Here is an 18,201-nt window from a genome sequence, read left to right on the forward strand (position 1 = left end):
GCTCTGTTGATGTGCTTCAGAGCACTTGTCGCAAGTAAAATATTTATTTTGTTGCTTTTGTTGTTGTTGTTCAATTTTTTTATCTGTCTCCCCCACTAGATTGTAGCACCATGACGCAGGGAATCTTGTCTGTTAAGGTCACCATTGTATCCTTCCTGCCCAGCACAGTGCCTGGCACAGAGTAGTTAAATCAACAGTTTTTGGGTGAATGGCATTAGGCCAAAGAGTTTTGATTTGAGTCACTAAGCAATTTGGAGCTAACACACATTGTAAAGAAAAAAGGACTGAAAACAAGGATACTTTAGAAAGAATAATGAAGGCAGCTGGATGAAGATTAATTCTGGTTCTCCTTTATTAATAGCTTCTCAGTTGATAGGGCCTAAGGTTGTGGCATGAAATTTCAAAGGGAGGGCTGGAATCCTATAGAGGGTTTAAAGGAAGAATCAACAGAATTGCTATCTTCTTTGGCCAGGTGCAGTGTCTCATGCCTGTAATCCCAGCACTTTGGAAAGCTGAGGCGGGTGGATCACTTGCGGTCAGGAGTTTGAGACCATCCTGGCTAGCATGATGGAACCCCGTCTCTACTAAAAAAAAAAAAGACAAAAAATTAGCCAGGCATGGGTGGTGGGTGCCTATAGTCCCAGCTACTCAGGAGGCTGAGGCAGGAGAATAGCGTGAACCCAGGAGGCGGAGCTTGCAGTGAGCCGAGATCGCGCCACTGCACTCCAGCCTGGGTGACAGAGCAAGACTCTGTCTCAAAAAAAAAAAAAAAAAAAAAATACAAAAATTAGTTGGGCATGGTGTTGTATGCCTGTAGCCCCAGCTACTCAGGAGTCTGAGGCAAGAGAATCACTTGAACTAGGGAGACAGAAGTTGCAGTGAGCCGAGATCACACCATTGCACTCCAACCTGGGTGAGAGAGCGAGACTCTGTCCGCCTCCCTCCCCCGAAAAAAAGAATTGCTATCTTCTTTAATATGACTTCTTTATTTATTTCAGAGACAAGGTCTTGCTGTGCCACCCAGGTTGGAGTGCAATGGCACGATCATAACTTACTACTACCTCCAACTACTGCACTCAAGTTATCCTCCTGTCTCAGTCTCTCAAGTTCCTGGGACTATAGGTGCACACTGCCATTTCCTGCTAATTTGTAATTTTTTTTTTTTGTAGAGATGGGGGTCTTGCTATGTTGCCCAGGCTGTTCTTCACCTCCTGGTTTCAAGTAATCCTCCTGCCTTGGCCTCCCAAAGTGCTGGGATTACAGGTATAAGCCACCACACCAGGCCCTTGAATATGTTGATAAGAAGAGAGAGAGGCAGGCATTGATGTTGTGAGTCTGGTGGGCCAGAAAAATAGCATTACTTGTCTCTTCCAAAAAATGGCATGACTGGGAAGAACTTCAAATTTGAGTGGAAGATGAACTCAGTTTTTAAACATGTTGAGTTTGAAATGACCATAAATATTTTCTATGGGCTGCTGAAAAAAGCCTAGCTGGAAACCTTTTTTGACATTTTGGTCAGCGATGAAACAATCATGGAGTTTATTATTCTTGATTTCTTTGTTTGTAAGTTCAAGAAATTAACATAGATTCTATAATTCTAGCAGGAAGAAGAGAGTTAAATTTCTAAGAATTCTAAATTCTGTTCAACAGAATTTAAGAACACAATCAAAGTAATTTTCAACCTAGTTTAAAAAATTTTTTATTTTTAGAAATGGGGCCCCACAGTGTTGCCCAGGCTGGAGTGTAGCAGCTACTCACAGGTATGACCACAGTGCATTACAGCATTGAATTCCTGGGCTCAAGCAACCCTACTGCTCCTGCCTCCTGAGTAGCTGGTACTACAGTTTTGTGTCACTGCACCTGGCTCCATTATTATTATTTTTACATCAAACATGACAATTAATAAGTATACCATTATCTATTGGATAATACAAAGAATTTATTGTAAGAGTATTTGCCCTGACTTAACTTCTACTTTTGTATATTTTTCTGTATTTTCTAAACTTTCTATGATAATGTATTTTTATAAATCAGGAAAAAATAGGACACTTTTTTTTTTTTTTAAAGAAAGAGAAAAGACTCACTGTGTCAATTTCTGAGTATTTTGGGTTAAGCTTTTGCCTTACATACACTAAACATATGTAAGCACTGAAGCTACAAAATGCTCCCAGAAATCCCTGGAAATTTCCCTCTAAGAAGTACACACATGTTGATATTTCTTGGAATTCATTGCAGCTGGTTTCCCTTTTCTGGTTTCAGACAGCTTTGGTCCCAAAACTAATTCAGCTGGAATTAATAAGCCCATTGTTCCAATACTTCTCCCTGAAGGGAAAATTCAGGGAATTGTCCTTTTTTTGATTATTACAGTTCCAGACCTAAATATTAGCCACTCTTCTTGATGAGGCTTTGATTTCTTAGACAACTGTCACATGAAAGGTGTTTTTTATGGGTTTGCTTTGCTGTGCTAGGGCTTCCATTTTACCAGCAACCAGTTTGGGAGGTGGTGGAGTTGAGGGCAGGACAAGGAAGGGGAGTAGAGAACAGCACATGCCAAATGCAGAGACCTTTTTTTTTGAGATGGAGTCTCACTCTGTCGCCCAGGCTGGAGTGCAGTGGTACAATCTCCAGCTCGCTGCAACCTCTGCCTCCCGGGTCCAAGCGATTCTCCTGCCTCAGCCTCCCGAGTAGCTGGGTTTACAGGCACCCGCCACCATGCCTGGCTAATTTTTTTGTATTTTTAGTAGAGACGGGGTTTCACTGTGTTAGCCAGGATGGTCTCTATCTCCTGACCTCATGATCCATCTGCCTCAGACTCCCAAAGTGCTGAGATTACAGGCATGAGCCAACACGCCCGGCCTCGCAGAGGTTTTTTTTTTTTTTTATCGGACTGAAGAATGGTCTACCAGACATACAGGTGGACCCCAGGTCAATGACTGGGAAAGACAATGATCTGGAATGACATTGAGGAATACCATACAAAACCAGGTATATTTCACTAGGATGAGAAGGTGGCATATTAGGGCTTTATAGCATGAGGGGTTAAGTTTGCTCCCATAATCAATGCATTGCAATATGAGGAAGAAAGACGTCAACTTGCTATGCAGAAAAGCATATTTAAACAGAGATATCAGGAAATGGAGCACACTGCCTCGTGTGCCATAAGCTGTCAATCCGTGGGGGTTTACAATAAGACCCTAGAAGACCAAGCTCTGGGTATGGTGTATAGGGGAACTGTGTGTTGGATAGAGTACTGGGCTTGGTCATCTCCAAGATCCTTCAAGCCCTGAAAACCTATGATTTCATGAATAATTAACAACTTAATTGACCTGTAAGCTGATATTAATTCCATAGATCATACATGTTTTTCTCTCAGTTACAGAGTAATAGTTTGGTACTTCTGTGCTGTTTCAAAGATAATACTTTTCCAATGTCTTCAATTGCATCAAAATCTGGGGTCTCCATAATATAGAGCCAAATTAAAGACTCTTCACTTTATTAGTCAAGATAGGCTAGGTTATGTTACACTAACAACGAACCACCAAATTTCAGTAGCTTGAAACAACCTCGGTTCGTTTCTCAGGGGAGTTGGTTGTTGCAACATAGTGGTTCCTACTCCAAGACCCAGGCTGATGGAGCAGCTAACTGGAAAAATACTGGTTGCTATGACAAAGGAAAAGAGGAACTTCAGCATGAAAGTGACACAAGTAACTTCTGCTCACATTTCATTGGTCAAAGCAAAACACATAGTCACACCTAAAATCGGACAGGCAACGTACTGCATAAGCCTTATTTAAAAGGGCAAATAAAAATACTTATATTATAAATAGCATATAATTTATAATTTTTAAAAATTTAGATGTGAGCCTGGTGCGGTGGCTCACATCTGTAATCCCAGCACTTTGGGAGACTGAGGTGGGCGGATCACTTGAGGTCAGGAGTTTGAAACCAGCCTGGCCAACATGGTGACACCCCATCTCTACTAAAAATACAAAAAAAATTAGCCAGACATGGTGGCAGGTGTCTGTAATCCCAGCTACTTGGGAGGCTGAGGCAGGAGAATTACTTAAACCCAGGAGGCGGAGGTTGCAGTGTGCCGAGATCGCGCCACTACACTCCAGCCTGGGCAACAAAGCGACACTCCGTCTCAAATAAAAAAAAAAAAAAGGGAGAGAGACAGAAAAAAACTTAGATGTGAGTAGAACTTTTGAAATGCTTCATGGGGCTTGAAAACGATTTGGTCTTTGTCCTTTTAAGCTGTTTCAGTATTACTGCAGTTAGAGGACAAAAGTCCCCAGAGGAAGATGTAGTCCTAACTCAATGTAAGGAAAAGGCATACTTCTGAGATGGACACTAACGAGAATCCATGTATCACGGACTGGGTTGGGTTTCTAATACAGAGATTTGCAACAGGTATGGATTCCAGATGTGTGGAAATATTAAAGGTCTTCTCTTTGGGGTGGTGAGGCAGAGTCGTGGGGTGGTCAGACTCTTGAGCCTGCTGTCTTTGGTCATGAGCATCCTCACCCTTCTACCCCAGAGTGCTTACAAATATTATTATATTATCTGTGTGGTTGAGAAGCACTGGCCAGAGCAATGGTTTCTATATTCTTCAGACTGATGCTGATCTGTGAACAAGTCTTCATCAGCCTAGAGAAAAATAATAAAAATGTGAACATGTAGTGAGGTTTGCATAAATCTAAATGTATTCTATTCAAAGGGCTGTATTGTACTTTGAAATTATGTCCTTTTTCTTGAGAGAAAAAGTTTTCGGTCAATGAAAAATACACAGAAATCTTGTTTATCACCTGTCAGATTGGCAAACATATGAATGTTAAACAATATACTTTTTTAGTGAGATTGTGGAAAAAGAGGTAATTTCCTATTTTTTAGTGAGACTGTGGAAAAAGAGGTAATTTCCTATGTTGCAGGTGAGAATGCAAAATGATTTGACCTGTATTGTGATGGTTTATTTTATGTGTCAGCTTGACTGGGTTAATGGATGCCCAGATAACATTATTGGCCAGGCACGGTGGCTCACGCCAGGCATAGTGGCCAGTACTTTGGGATGCTGAGGCAGGCGGATTGCTTGAGCTCAGGAGTTTGAGACCAGCCTGGACAACATGGTGAAACCTCGTCTCTACAAAAAATACAAAAAAAAAAAAAAAATTATTGATAGCTGGGCATAGTGACACATGCCTGTAGTCCCAGTTACTTGGGAGGCTGAGGTGGGAGAATTACTTGATCCCAGGAGGTCGAGGCAGCAGTGAGCTGAGATTGTGCCACTGCACTCCAGCATGGGCAACACAGCCAGACCCTGTCTCAACAACAGCAGCATTATTTATGTGTGTCTGTGAGAATGTTTCCAGAAGAGACTAATGTTTGAATTAGTAGACTAAGTAAAGAACATCTCCCTCACCAATGTGGGTGGGCCTCATCCAATGTGCTGAGGACCCAAATAGAACAAAAGGTGACAGGAAAGACACATTTGATCTTTCACTCCTTGAGCTAGGATAACCATCTTCTCCTGCCCTCGGACCTTGGAGCCTACGGCTGTCAAACCTTCAGACTCGGACTAAATTACACCATTGGCTTTTTTGGGACTCTAGCTTGCAGATGGCTTATGGTGGAGGAAGCCATCTAACAAGGAAAGGAATGACCGACCTGAATTCAAAGCTCCCAGGCATGCCATGCCAAGCACATGTGTAAAGTTTTAAAAAATCTAAGAAGACATCCTTCTTGTCTCTCACCCACAGTGCAGTTGTTCAGTCCTCTGAACAGACATTTAATGTACCATGAGGTGGGGTACAGTGGCTCATGCCTGTAATCTCGGCTACTCGGGAGGCTGAGGCAGGAGGATTGCTTGAGTCCAGGACTTTGAGACCAGCCTGGGCAATATAACAAGATCCATCTCCAAAAAAAATAACAAGAATTAGCTATGCATGATGGTGTGTGCCTATAGTACAAGCTACTTGGGATCGCTTGAGCCCAGGAGTTTGAGGCTGCAGTGAGTTATCATTATGCCACTGCACTCCAGCCTGGGTGACAGAGCGAGACCCCAGCTCTAAATAAATAAATAAATAAAATTTAGCACAAGCTCAGAGAAGCAGTGGTCTTGCTATATCTAGTCTCCCTAGGCAGCATGGAATAGAAAGGCACTAATAAAATATGCTCAGGACAAAATTTAATCTTATATACTTTATATAAGATTACTGACTTTTATTATAACTAATTATCAATATACTTTTATTTTGAACATAGCTTTCTTTTGAACATTATTTTGAACTTTATTTTGAACATTCTGTCTTTCTTTTGAACTTTCTTTTGAACTTTCTTTTGATCTTTCTTGCTTTGAACATTTTTTCTTTCTTTATTTTGAACTTTCTTTCCTTTATTTGCCTCAGACTCCCAGGTAGATTACAGGCACCTTCCACCAAGCCCGGATAATTTTTGTAAGAGACGCGGTTTCACTATGTTGGCCAGGCAGGTCTCGAACTTCTGACTTCAGGTATCTCCCAAAGTGTTGGGAATATAGTTGTGAGCCACCACACCTGGCCTGGCTTTCTTTAAATAGAGAAATATGTCTAAGCCCAAAGGATACACAGAAGGGTCTTGAAATCCGAAACACGAAAAGAAAAACACATAACTTTCAGCCAGGCATGGTGGCTCACTCCTGTAATCCCAGCACTTTGGGAGGCCAAGGCAGGCAGATCACTTGAGGTCCGGAGTTCGAGACCAGCCTTGCCAACATGGTGAAACTCTGTCTCTACTAAAACAAAAACAAAAACAAAAATTAGCCAGGCATGGTGGCACATCGCTATAATCCCAACTACTCTGGAGACTGAGGCAGAAGAACTGCTTGAACCTGGGAAAGCAGAGGTTGCAGTGAGCTGAGATGGCACTGCTACACTCCAGCCTCAGTGATGGAGTGAGACTCTGCCTCAAAAAAAAAAAAAAAAAAAGGAAAGAAAAAGACATACCTGGCAAATCACCATGAACATATGTGACAATGACAGCAGGACTTTTATTTTTTATTTTTTTGAGAGACGGAGTCTCACTCTGTCGCCCAGGCTGGAGTGCAGTGGCAGGATCTTGGCTCACTGCAAGCTCCGCCTCCCGGGTTCACGCCCAGCTAATTTTTTCTATTTTTAAGTAGAGACGGGGTTTCACTGCTTTAGCCAGGATGGTCTCAGTCTCCTGACCTCATGATCCGCCCGCCTCGGCCTCCCAAAGTGCTGGAATTACAGGTGTGAGCCACTGCCTTGAAGGGTAGGACCCAGTTTTGTCAGGACCCATCGCATGCTAACTAAAGAGCCCTTGGGCCCTGATAACCAGCGGCAATACTTAGGCAGTACACCATGGGCCTTGGGTGAAACTTTGAGACTTGGTTTCAGGTGAGACTCAGCACATTCCCAGCTGTAGTGGCTATGGGAATAAACTCCTTCTGCTTGAGAAAAGTAAAGGGGATTTTTTAAAATGTCCATATTCTTCTTCTTTTCCTTCTTCTTCATATATATATATATATATATATATATATTTTGTTCTGGTAGAGCCACCCCAAAGGGCAGACAGGTTTATTGGGAAGCAGCTTGAAATCAGTGGTTGCACTTGGCCACATGCTGTAGCTCATCCTAGCTCATCCTTCTTGATGACATAGGAGTTGGAGGAGCCCTTGGTGGCACTGATGAGCTCATCTTCCAGGCACTCAGCAATGGTCTTGATGTTCTGGAAGGAAGCCTCAAAAGTGCCTCTGCACAGCAGCCAGATGGCCTGATTCATGCCATGCAGCGGGGACATGTCCACAGCCTGTCATCTCATGGTCTTGGCTCACCCAATGCATGTGGGGTCCTCCCAGGGACCACTATTGATGATGGCATTCACCAGGACTTGAAGAGTGCTCTCACTCATGAGCAGGAGGATGATCTCAAAGGCATGCTTGACAATGTGCACGGTCATGGGTTTCTTGCCATTATTGTGGCCATGCATCATCATGGAGTTAGTGAGGTGCTCCAAGATGGGGCACTGTGTTTTGTGGAAATGCTTGGCGGCATACTGCCCTGCACTGTGAAGCAGGTACTTAGCATACTTCTCCTTCACTGCAATGTAATCCTGCAGGGAAATGTCATTGATCTGCACATCATCAGTGTTCCACTTCCCAAAGAGCTAGATGTTGGGGGTCTCTTCCATCTCTAGTGCTGCTGTCTCACACTTGGTCATCTTAAGGGCATAGCCTGAGTATCTCTGTTGCATGGCATGGACCACATGCCACCTGGCACGGACCACATGCCACCCTGGCACAGACAGGAAGAGCTTTTTAATATACTTCCAATTCACCAAGCACAAAAGGGAACTTTTTCTTACACCTTAGGTACCAGCTCAGCCACAGGGGGGTTACACCACCAAACTGGCTCTTGAGATCCCTGATTCCATGACTGGTCTCTTGGATGACATTTCTGGGTCTGTCCTGAGCCATAGGGGAGCCCACTGCCCTGAAGGATGAGTCCCAGGCCAGGCAGGATTCACAACAAGCTGATTGAAGAGCCCTTGGGCCCTAAGGGAACATGGGTGGTAGCCTAGCAGTACTCCCATGGGCTTGTGGTAGCCACAGGGTGAGGTTACTCTGCCTGTGGAAAGTAGAGGGAAGAGTGGGAAGCAGTGCATCTTGAGGTTTGAGTGCCAGCTCAGCCACAGTATAATAGAAACCAGGTAGACTGCTAAGGTATTTAATTCTAGTCCCTGGTCCTGGGATGACACCAATGGACCCACCTGGGGCCTGGGGGAACTTACCACCTTGAAGTGAAGGACATACCCTGTAGAAGCCCAGGCCCTTGAATGAACATAGGTGGTAAACAGGTAGTGGTTACAGTATGTCTTGGGTAAGACCCAGTGCTGTGCTGTCTTCAGGTCTGAACCAGCACAGTACCCATGGTGGGAGAAAGTAAGGGAAGAGAACAAGATTCTCAGCCTGGTAATCCAAAGAATTCTTCCAGATCTTATCCAAAATCATCAGGGTGGTACTTCTACAAGTCTGCAAGAACCATAGCATTACTGGGCTTGGGGTGCCTTCTAATTCGGACATGGCTTAGATAACAACACCCAAGTTCTTTCGATTTTTTTTTTTTTTGAGATGGAGTCTTGCTCTGTCACCCAGGCTGGAGTGCAGTGGCATGATCTCAGCTCACTGCAACCTCTGCCTCCTGGGTTCAAGCAATTGAACTCAGCCTCTGGAGTAGCTGGGATTACAAGCATGTGCCACCATGCCCAGCTAATTTTTGTAGTTTTAGTAGAGACAGAGTTTCGCCATGTTGGCCAGGCTGGTCTCAAACTCCTGACCTCAGGTTATCCACCCACCTCGGCCTCCCAAAGTGTTGGGATTACAGGCGTGAGCCACCGCACCCAGCCCCAAGTCCTCTTGAATACCTGGAAAACCTTCCAAAGAAAGACAAGTACAGCCAGGCACGGTGGCTCACACCTGTAATCCCAGCACTTTGGGAGGCCGAGGCGGGTGGATCACCTGAGGTCGGGAGTTCGAGACCAACCTGACCAACATGGAGAAACCCTGTCTTTACTAAAAATACAAAATTGGCTGGGCGTGGTGGCACATGCCTATAATCCCAGCTACTAGGGAGACTGAGGCAGGAGAATTGCTTGAACCTGGGAGGTGGAGGTTGCGGTGAGCCGAGATCGTGCCACTGCACTCCAGCCTGGGCAACAAGAGTGAAACTTTGTCTCAAACAAACAAACAAAACAAGTACAAACAAGCCCAGACAATGAAGACTATAATAAACACTTAACTCCTCAATGCCCAGACACAGACGAACATCCACTAGCAACAAGACCATCCAATAAAACATGGCTTCACTAAGTGAGCTAAATAAGGTACCAGGGGCCAATCCTGGATATACGGGATTCCTTTTCACACAGAGACTTCAAAATACCTGTTTTGAGGAAACACAAAGAAATTCAAAATAACACAGAGAAGGAATTCAGAATTCTATCAGATGAATTTTAAAAAGAGATTGAAAATAATTAAAAAGTATCAAGCAGAAATTCTGGAGTTAAAAAAATACACTTGACACACCATAAAATGTATCACTCTTTTTTTCTTTTTTCTTTTTTTTTTTTTTTTTTGAGACAGAGCCTTACTCTGCTGCCCAGGCTGGAGTGCAGTGGCTGTGATCTCAGCTCATTGCAACCTCCACCTACTGGGTTCAAATGATTCTCCTGCCTCAGCCTCCTGAGTAGCTGGGATTATAGGCATGTGCCACTACCCCTGGCTAATTTTTGTATTTTTGGTAGAGATGGAGTTTCACTATGTTGGCCAGGGTGGTCTCCAACTCCTGACCTCAGGTGATCTACCTGCCTTTGCCTCCTAAAGTCCTGGGATTACAAGTGTGAGTCACTGTGCCCAGCCACATCAGACTTTTAATAGCAGAATAGATCAAGCAGAAAAAAGAATTAGTGAGCTTGAAGGCAGGCTATTCGAAAATACATAGAGAAGACAAAAGAAAAAAGAATAAAAAACAATGAGGCACGTCTACAGGATCTAGAAAATAGCCTCAACAGGACAAATCTAAGAGTTATTGGCCTTAAAGAGGAGACAGAGAAAGAGATAAGGGTAGAAAGTTTATTCAAAGGGATAATAACAGAGAACTTCCCAAACCTACAGAAAGATATCGGTATCAAAGTACAAGAAGGTTATAGAACACCCAGCAGACTTAACTCAAAGAAGACTACCTCGCCGGGCGCGGTGGTTCAAGCCTGTAATCCCAGCACTTTGGGAGGCCGAGACGGGCGGATCACGAGGTCAGGAGATTGAGACCATCCTGGCTAACATGGTGAAACCTCGTCTCTACTAAAAAGAATACAGAAAACTAGCCGGGCGAGGTAGCGGGCGCCTGTAGTCCCAGCTACTCGGGAGGCTGAGGCAGGAGAATGGCGTAAACCCGGGAGGCGGAGCTTGCAGTGAGCTGAGATCCGGCCACTGCACTCCAGCCTGGGCAGCAGAGCAAGACTACGTCTCACAAAAAAAAAAAAAAAAAAAAAAAAAAGAAGACTACCTCAAGTCATTTTATCACACTCTCAAAGGTCAAAGATAAAGAAAGGATCCTAAAAGCTGCAAAAGAAAATAAACAAATAACAAAGAATGGAGCTCCAATACATCTGGCAACAGACCTTTCAGTGGAAACTTCTTTACAGGCCGGGAGACAATGGTATGACATATTTAAAGTGCTGAAGGAAAGAAACTTTCACCCTAGAAGAGTATATATCCAGTGAAAATATCCTTCAAACATGAAACAGAAATAAAGACTTTCCAGGAAAAACAAAAGCTGAGGATTACATCAACACCAGACCCGTCCTACAGAAGTGCTAAAGGGAGTTCTTCAATCTGAAAGAAAGAATGTTAATGACCAAGAAGAAATTATCTGAAGGTACAAAACTCACTAGTAACAGTAAGCACACAGAAAACCACAGAATATTACAGCGCTGTAATTGTGGTGTGCAAACTACTCTTAAGTAGAAAGAATGATTAACGAATCAAAAATTATAACTACAGCAACTTTTCAAGACATATCACAATAAGATATAAATAGAAACAACAAAAAGGTGAAAAATACAGAGATGAGGTTAAAGTATAGAATTCTTATTAGGTTTTTTTGCTTGTTTACGCAAAGTGTTAAGTTGTAATCAGCTTAAAATAATGGGTTATAAGACAGTATTTGAAAGCCTCATAGTAACCTCAAATAAAAAACATACAACAAATATGCAAAAAATAAAAAGCAAGAAATTAAATAATACTACCAGAGAAAATCACCTTCACTAAAATGAAGACAGGAAAGAAGGAAAAAAGGAGGAGAAGACCACAAAACAATCAGAAAATAACAAAATGGCAGGAGTAAGTCTACTTATTAATAATAACATTGAATGTAAATGGACTAAACTCTCCAATCAAAAGACATAGATTGGTTGAATGTATTTAAAAAAAAAAGACCCAAGAATGTATTGCCTATAAGAAACACACTTCTAGTCATAAAAAAGAATGTGTTCATGTCCTTTACAGGGACATGGATGAAGCTGGAAACCATCATTCTCAGCAAATTAACATAGGAACAGAAAACCAAATACCGCATGTTCTCACTCCTAAGGGGGAGTTGAACAATAAGAACACATGGACACAGGGAGGGGAACATCACACATCGGGGCCTGTCATGGGGTGGGGGGCAAGGGAAGGGAGAGCATTAGGACAAATACCTAATGCATGTGGGGCTTAAAACCCAAATGATGGGTTGATGGATGCAGCAAACCACCACGCACATGTATACCTATGTAACAAACCTGCATGTTCTGCACATGTATCCCAGAACTTAAAGTTAAAAAAAAAAAAAATAAAGAATCACACTTCACCTATAAAGACATACATGGACTGAAAATAAAGAGATGGAAAAAAAGATATTCCAAGCTAATGGAAACTGAAAAAAGAGCAGGAATACCTATACTTGTATCAGACAAAATAGACTTCAAAACAAAAACCATAAAAGAGACACAGAAGGTCACTATATAATGATAAAGGGGTAAATTCAGAAAAAGCGTATAACAATTGTAAATATATATGCACCCAACACTGGTACACCTATATATATACACACCTAATAACATATATCTATCTAATAATATATATATCTTTAATGTATATAATAATATATAACATATAATTCTATATATCTTCATAATAAGAATTAGAAAAGCAAGAGCAAACCAAACCCAAAATTAGTAGACAAAAAGAAATAATAAAGATCAGAGCAGAAGTAAATGAAATTGAAATGAAGAAAACAAAAAAAAATACAAAAAAACAAAAAGTTGATGTTTTGAAAAGATAAACAAAATTGACAAAACTTCATCTAGACTAACTAAAAATGACAGAAGACACAAATAAATAAAATTAGAGATTTAAAAAAGAGACATTACCACTGACACTGCAGAAATTCAAACCATCATTAGTGGCTATGATGAGTAACAATATACCAACAAATTGAAAAATCTAAAAGAAATGGATAAATTCCTGGACACATACACTCTACCAAGACTGAACCATGAAGAAATGCATAACCTGAACAAATCAATAACAAGTAATGATATAGAAGTAATAAAAAGTCTCCCAGCAAAGTAAAGCCCAGGACCTGATGGTTTCACTGCTGAATTCTACATTTAAAGAAGAACTAATGCTAATTCTACTCACACTATTCCAAAAAATAGAGAAGCAGGGAATACTTCCAAACTCATTCTATGAGGTCAGTATTCCCCTGATACCAAAACCAGACAAAGACACATCAAATAAAGCAAACTTCAGGCCAATGTTTCTGATGAATACCGATGCAAAAATTCTCAATGAAACTGAATTCAACAATACATTAAAAACATCATTCATCATGACCAAGTGTGATTCATCCCAGGGATGCAAGGGTTGTTCAACATATGCAAATTAATTAATGTAATACATCATATCAAGAGAATGAAGGACAAAAATGATCAAATGATCATTTCAATTGATGCTGAAAAAGCATTTGATAAAATCCAATATCCCTTCCTCATAAAAGCCCTAACAAAATTGACTATAGAAAGACATCCTTCAATATAATAAAAGCCATATATGACATACCCACAGCTAATATACTGAATGGGGAAAAACTGAAAGCCTTTGCTTTTTTTTTTTTTTCTTGATATAGAGTCTTGCTCTGTCACCTAGGCTGGAGTACAGTGGCGCGATCTCAGCTTGCTGCAACCTCTGCCTCCCAGATTCAAATGATTCTCATGTCTCAGCCTCACCAGTAGCTGAGATTACAGGTGCATGCTACCACACCCAAGTGAAGTTCCACCATGTTGGCCAGGCTGGTCTCAAACTCCTAGCCTTAGGTGATCTGCCCGCCTTGGTCTCCCAAATGCTAGGATTATAAGTGTTAGTCACCACACCGGCCGCCTTTCCCCTTAGATTAGAACATGACAAGGATTCCCACTTTCACCACTCTTACTCAACACAGTATTGGAAGTTTGTAGCTAGAGCAATCAGACAAGTGAAAGAAATAAAGGCGATTCAAATAGGAAATGAAGAAATCAAATTACCCTTGGGTGTGGGTGGCTCATGCCTATAATCTCAGAACTTTGGGAGGCCGAGGCAGGCAGACTGCTTTGAGACAAGCATGGGCAACATAGTGAAATCTCATCTCTACAAAAAATTAAACAATTAGCTGGGTATGGTGGAGCATTCCTGGACATGCTTGTAGTCCCAGCTACTAGGGAGGCTGAAGTGGGAGGATTACTTGAGCCTGGGAGGTTGAGGATTCAGTGAGCCATGATCATGCCACTGCACTCCAGCCTGGGTGACAGAGTGAGACCCTGTCTCAAAAAAAAAAAAAAAAAAAAAAAGGCAAGGGGAAAGAAAAAAGAAAGAAAGGAGAGGAGAGGAGAGGAGAGGAGAGGAGAGGAGAGGAGAGGGGAGGGGAGGGGAGGGGAGGGGAGGGGAGGGGAGGGGGAACAAAAAATTGTCCTTGTTTTTAGATGATACAATTTTATATTTGGAAAAACCCAAAGTCCACCAAATAATTATTAGAACTAATAAATTCAGTAAATTTGCAGAATACGAAATTAACATACAAAAATCAGTAGCATTTCTCTATGCCAACAATGAATAATCTGAAAAAGAAATCAGGAAAGTGATCCCATTTACAACAGCTAAAAAGAAAATAAAATACCTAGAAATGAACTTAACTAAAGAAGCTAAAGATCTCTACAATGATAACTATAAAATATTGATGTAAGATTTTGAAGAGGTCACAAAAAATAGTAAGATATTTTATGTTTATGGGTTGGAAGAATCAATATTAGTAAAATATCCATACTACCCAAAGCAATCTGTATTAAAATACCAATAATATTCTTCCCAGATATAGGAAAAAAATTCTAAAATTTATATAAAACCACAAAAGACCCAGAACAGCCAAAGCTGTCCTAAGCAAAAAGAACAAAACTGGAGGAATCACATTACCTGATTTCAAATTATACTATAATAAGCTGGATGTGTTGGTGCATGCCTGTAATCTCAGCTACTCAGAAGGCTGAAACATGAGAATCACTTGAACCCAGGAGGTGGAGGTTGCAGTGAGCTGAGATCATGTCCCCCTGGCCCCCCCAAAAAAGAAATAAAAATTTTTAAAAAATTATACTACAGAGCTATAGTAATCAAAATGGCATGGTATTTGCATAAAAACAGACAGATGGACCAATGGAACAGAATAGAGAACCCAGAAAAAAATCTATAACCCTACAGTGAACTCCTTTTCAATAAAGGTGCCAAGAACATACATGGGGGAAAAGACAATCTCTTCAATAAATGGTGCTGGGAAACCTGGATATCCATATGCAGAAGAATAAAACTAGACCACTTTCTCTTGCCATATACAAAAACCAAATCAAAATGGATTAAAGACTTAAATCTAAGACCTCAAACTATGAAATGGCTACAGAAAATATTGGGGAATATCTCCAGGACATTGGTTGGGCAAAATTTTTCTTGATTAATAAACCACAAGCACAAGCAACCAAAGCAAAACTGGGATCACATCAAGTTAAAAAGCTTCTGTACAGCAAAGGAAACAATCAACAAAGTGAACAGACAACCCCAAAGAGCGAGAGAAAATATTTGCAAACTACCCATTTTGAGATATCATCTCACCCCAGTTAAAATAGCTTATTTCCAAAAGACAGGCAATAACAAATGCTGGTGAGGATGTGGAGAAAACTGAACCCTTGTACACTGTTGGAAGGAATGTAAATTAGTGAAACCACTATGGAGAACAGTTTGGAGGTGCCTCAAAAAACTAAAAATAGAGCTACCATATGATCCAGCAATCCCACTGCTGCATGTATACCCAAAAGAAAGGAAATCAGCATATCAAAGAAATATCTACACTCCCATGTTTGTTGCAGCACTCTTCATAATAGCTAAAATTTGAAAACAATAGAAGTGTCTATCAACAGATCAATGGATAAAGAAAATGTGATACATATACACAATATAGTATTATTCAGCCATAAAAAAGAATGAAATCCTGTCATTTGCAACAACATGGATGAAACTGGAGATCATTATGTTAAGGGAAATAAGCTAGGCGCAGAAAGACAAACATCACATGTTCTCACCTATTTGTGGGATCTAATAATGAAAACAATTTAATTCATGGAGGTAGAGAGTAGAAGGATGGTTACCAGAGACTGGAAAACATATAGGGGGTGGGGATGATGGCAGGGGTGGGGATGATGGGGGGCAGGTGGGGATAATAAATGTGTACAAAAAAATAGAAAGAATGAGTAAGATCTATTTGATAGCACAACAAGGTGACTGTAGTCAATAATAATTTAATTTTACATTTTAAAATAACTAAAATAGTATAATTGTTTTGTTTATATAATAACACAAAAAATAAAATGCTTGAGGGGATGAGTACCCTATCCTTCATGATGTGATTATTACACATTGTATGCCTGTATTAAAACTTCTTGTGTACCTCATATATCCATGTACTCTCTACCTACAAAAATTAAAAATTAAAAAAATTGTATGGAACCACAAAAGACCCAGAGTAGCTAAACCTGTCCTAAACAAAAAGAACAAAACTGGAGGAATCACATTACCTGACTTCAAATTATACTACAGAGCTATAGTAAACAAAATGGCATGGTACTGGCATAAAAGCAGACATATAGATCAGTAGAACAGAGCAGAGAACCCAGAGATAAATCCACACATCTACGGTAAACTCATTTTTGACAAAGTTGCCAAGAAGATACATCGGGAAAAGGACAGTACTTCAATAAATGGTGCTGAGAAAATTGGATATCCATATGCAAAAGAATGAAACTAGATCTCTATCGCTTGCCATTTACAAAAATCAAAGAAAAATGGATTAAAGGCTGGGAGTGCTGGCTTATGCCTGTGAGGCTAAGGTGGGCCAATTGCTTGAACTCAAGAGTTTGAGACCAGCCTGGGTAACACGGCAAAAACCCATCTCTATAAAAAATACAAAAATTAGCTGAGCATGGTGGTGCACACTTGTAGTTCCAGCTAATGGGGAGGTTGAGGTTGGAGGATTGCTAGAACTCAGGAAGTTGAGGCTGCAGTGAGTCATGAGCATGCCATTACACTCCACTTTATAACACACTGTTTTCTACATAAGGCTAGCCACATTCTTAATCTTATTTAAGCTCCCACCTCTTTCAGACACTATCATACCCAGCCCCCCTTCCCACCCCCATGCATTCTGGAACTCATGGTCTGGTGAGTGTTGTCCAAGAATAGCTACAAACCCACATTACTATGATATTGGACTCCTACTTTTGTAGTCATTTGTTAGTTAACTGTAAATTTTAGAAGGTTTTTGAGTAGAGAAGTGAAATAATCCAACGTTTGGGAAGATTTTCTTGTGCAGGACTGGAGGAGGACGGGAAGGAAAAAGCATTGCGTGTGTGTGCGTGGGAAGTTATTACAACTATCTATCTCGAGGCATGCGAAGTAGGAGGGCCTGAATTGCCATGAAACGCAGTGACGATAAACGAAGGGACCCGTGAGAAAGGGGCAAAGAGGTGTCTCTTAATAAAATAAGAAACGGCCTGCTGTGAGAGGATTCGGGTCTCAGCACAGGCTGCCACTGTCAGCTTTGCAATATTCCTCGAACCTTTCTTCATAAGACAGGATGACTCTACCTTGCAGGGTTACAGCATGGAGCTGGGGGACTGCGCCAGCAGTGCGCTGAGCAGCATCGTTGCGATAGGGTGAGTGAGCCAACCCTTGTTTTCTCTCTTAGAAAGAGGAGGGGTAGATAATAGCATCTTCACCCCAGTAGTTGCCGTAAGTAGTGATGCTAAGAATCCGGCACGTCGTAGGCATCAATCTCAGTCCGCCATCTCCCCTTGCTACCAAGCCAGAAGGTACCCAAAGGAGACTGCCCTGACTGGCAACTCCCGCGCCGGGGTTCCCGGGCCACCCTCACGCGTTCCCTCCAGCCGCGCGCTGTTGCCAAGGCCCGGGCACCGCCCAGCTCCACTAAGGACCAATGGCAGCGCGGCTTGGGCACCGCCCAGCTTCAGCGCGAACCAATGGAGGCGCGTCGCGGGCACCGCCCTGATCCAGCGCGGGCCAATACCGGCGTGGCC

General features: G+C 41.7%; 1 pseudogene; it reads right to left on the reverse strand.

Moving 5' to 3' along the window:
• Positions 1–7,592: 7,592 nt before the first annotated feature.
• Positions 7,593–8,214, reverse strand: LOC104682599 (annotated as a pseudogene).
• Positions 8,215–18,201: the final 9,987 nt, after the last annotated feature.

Source organism: Rhinopithecus roxellana, chromosome 16 (assembly GCF_007565055.1).
Source record: "Rhinopithecus roxellana isolate Shanxi Qingling chromosome 16, ASM756505v1, whole genome shotgun sequence".
Taxonomy (NCBI): Eukaryota; Metazoa; Chordata; class Mammalia; order Primates; family Cercopithecidae; genus Rhinopithecus; species Rhinopithecus roxellana.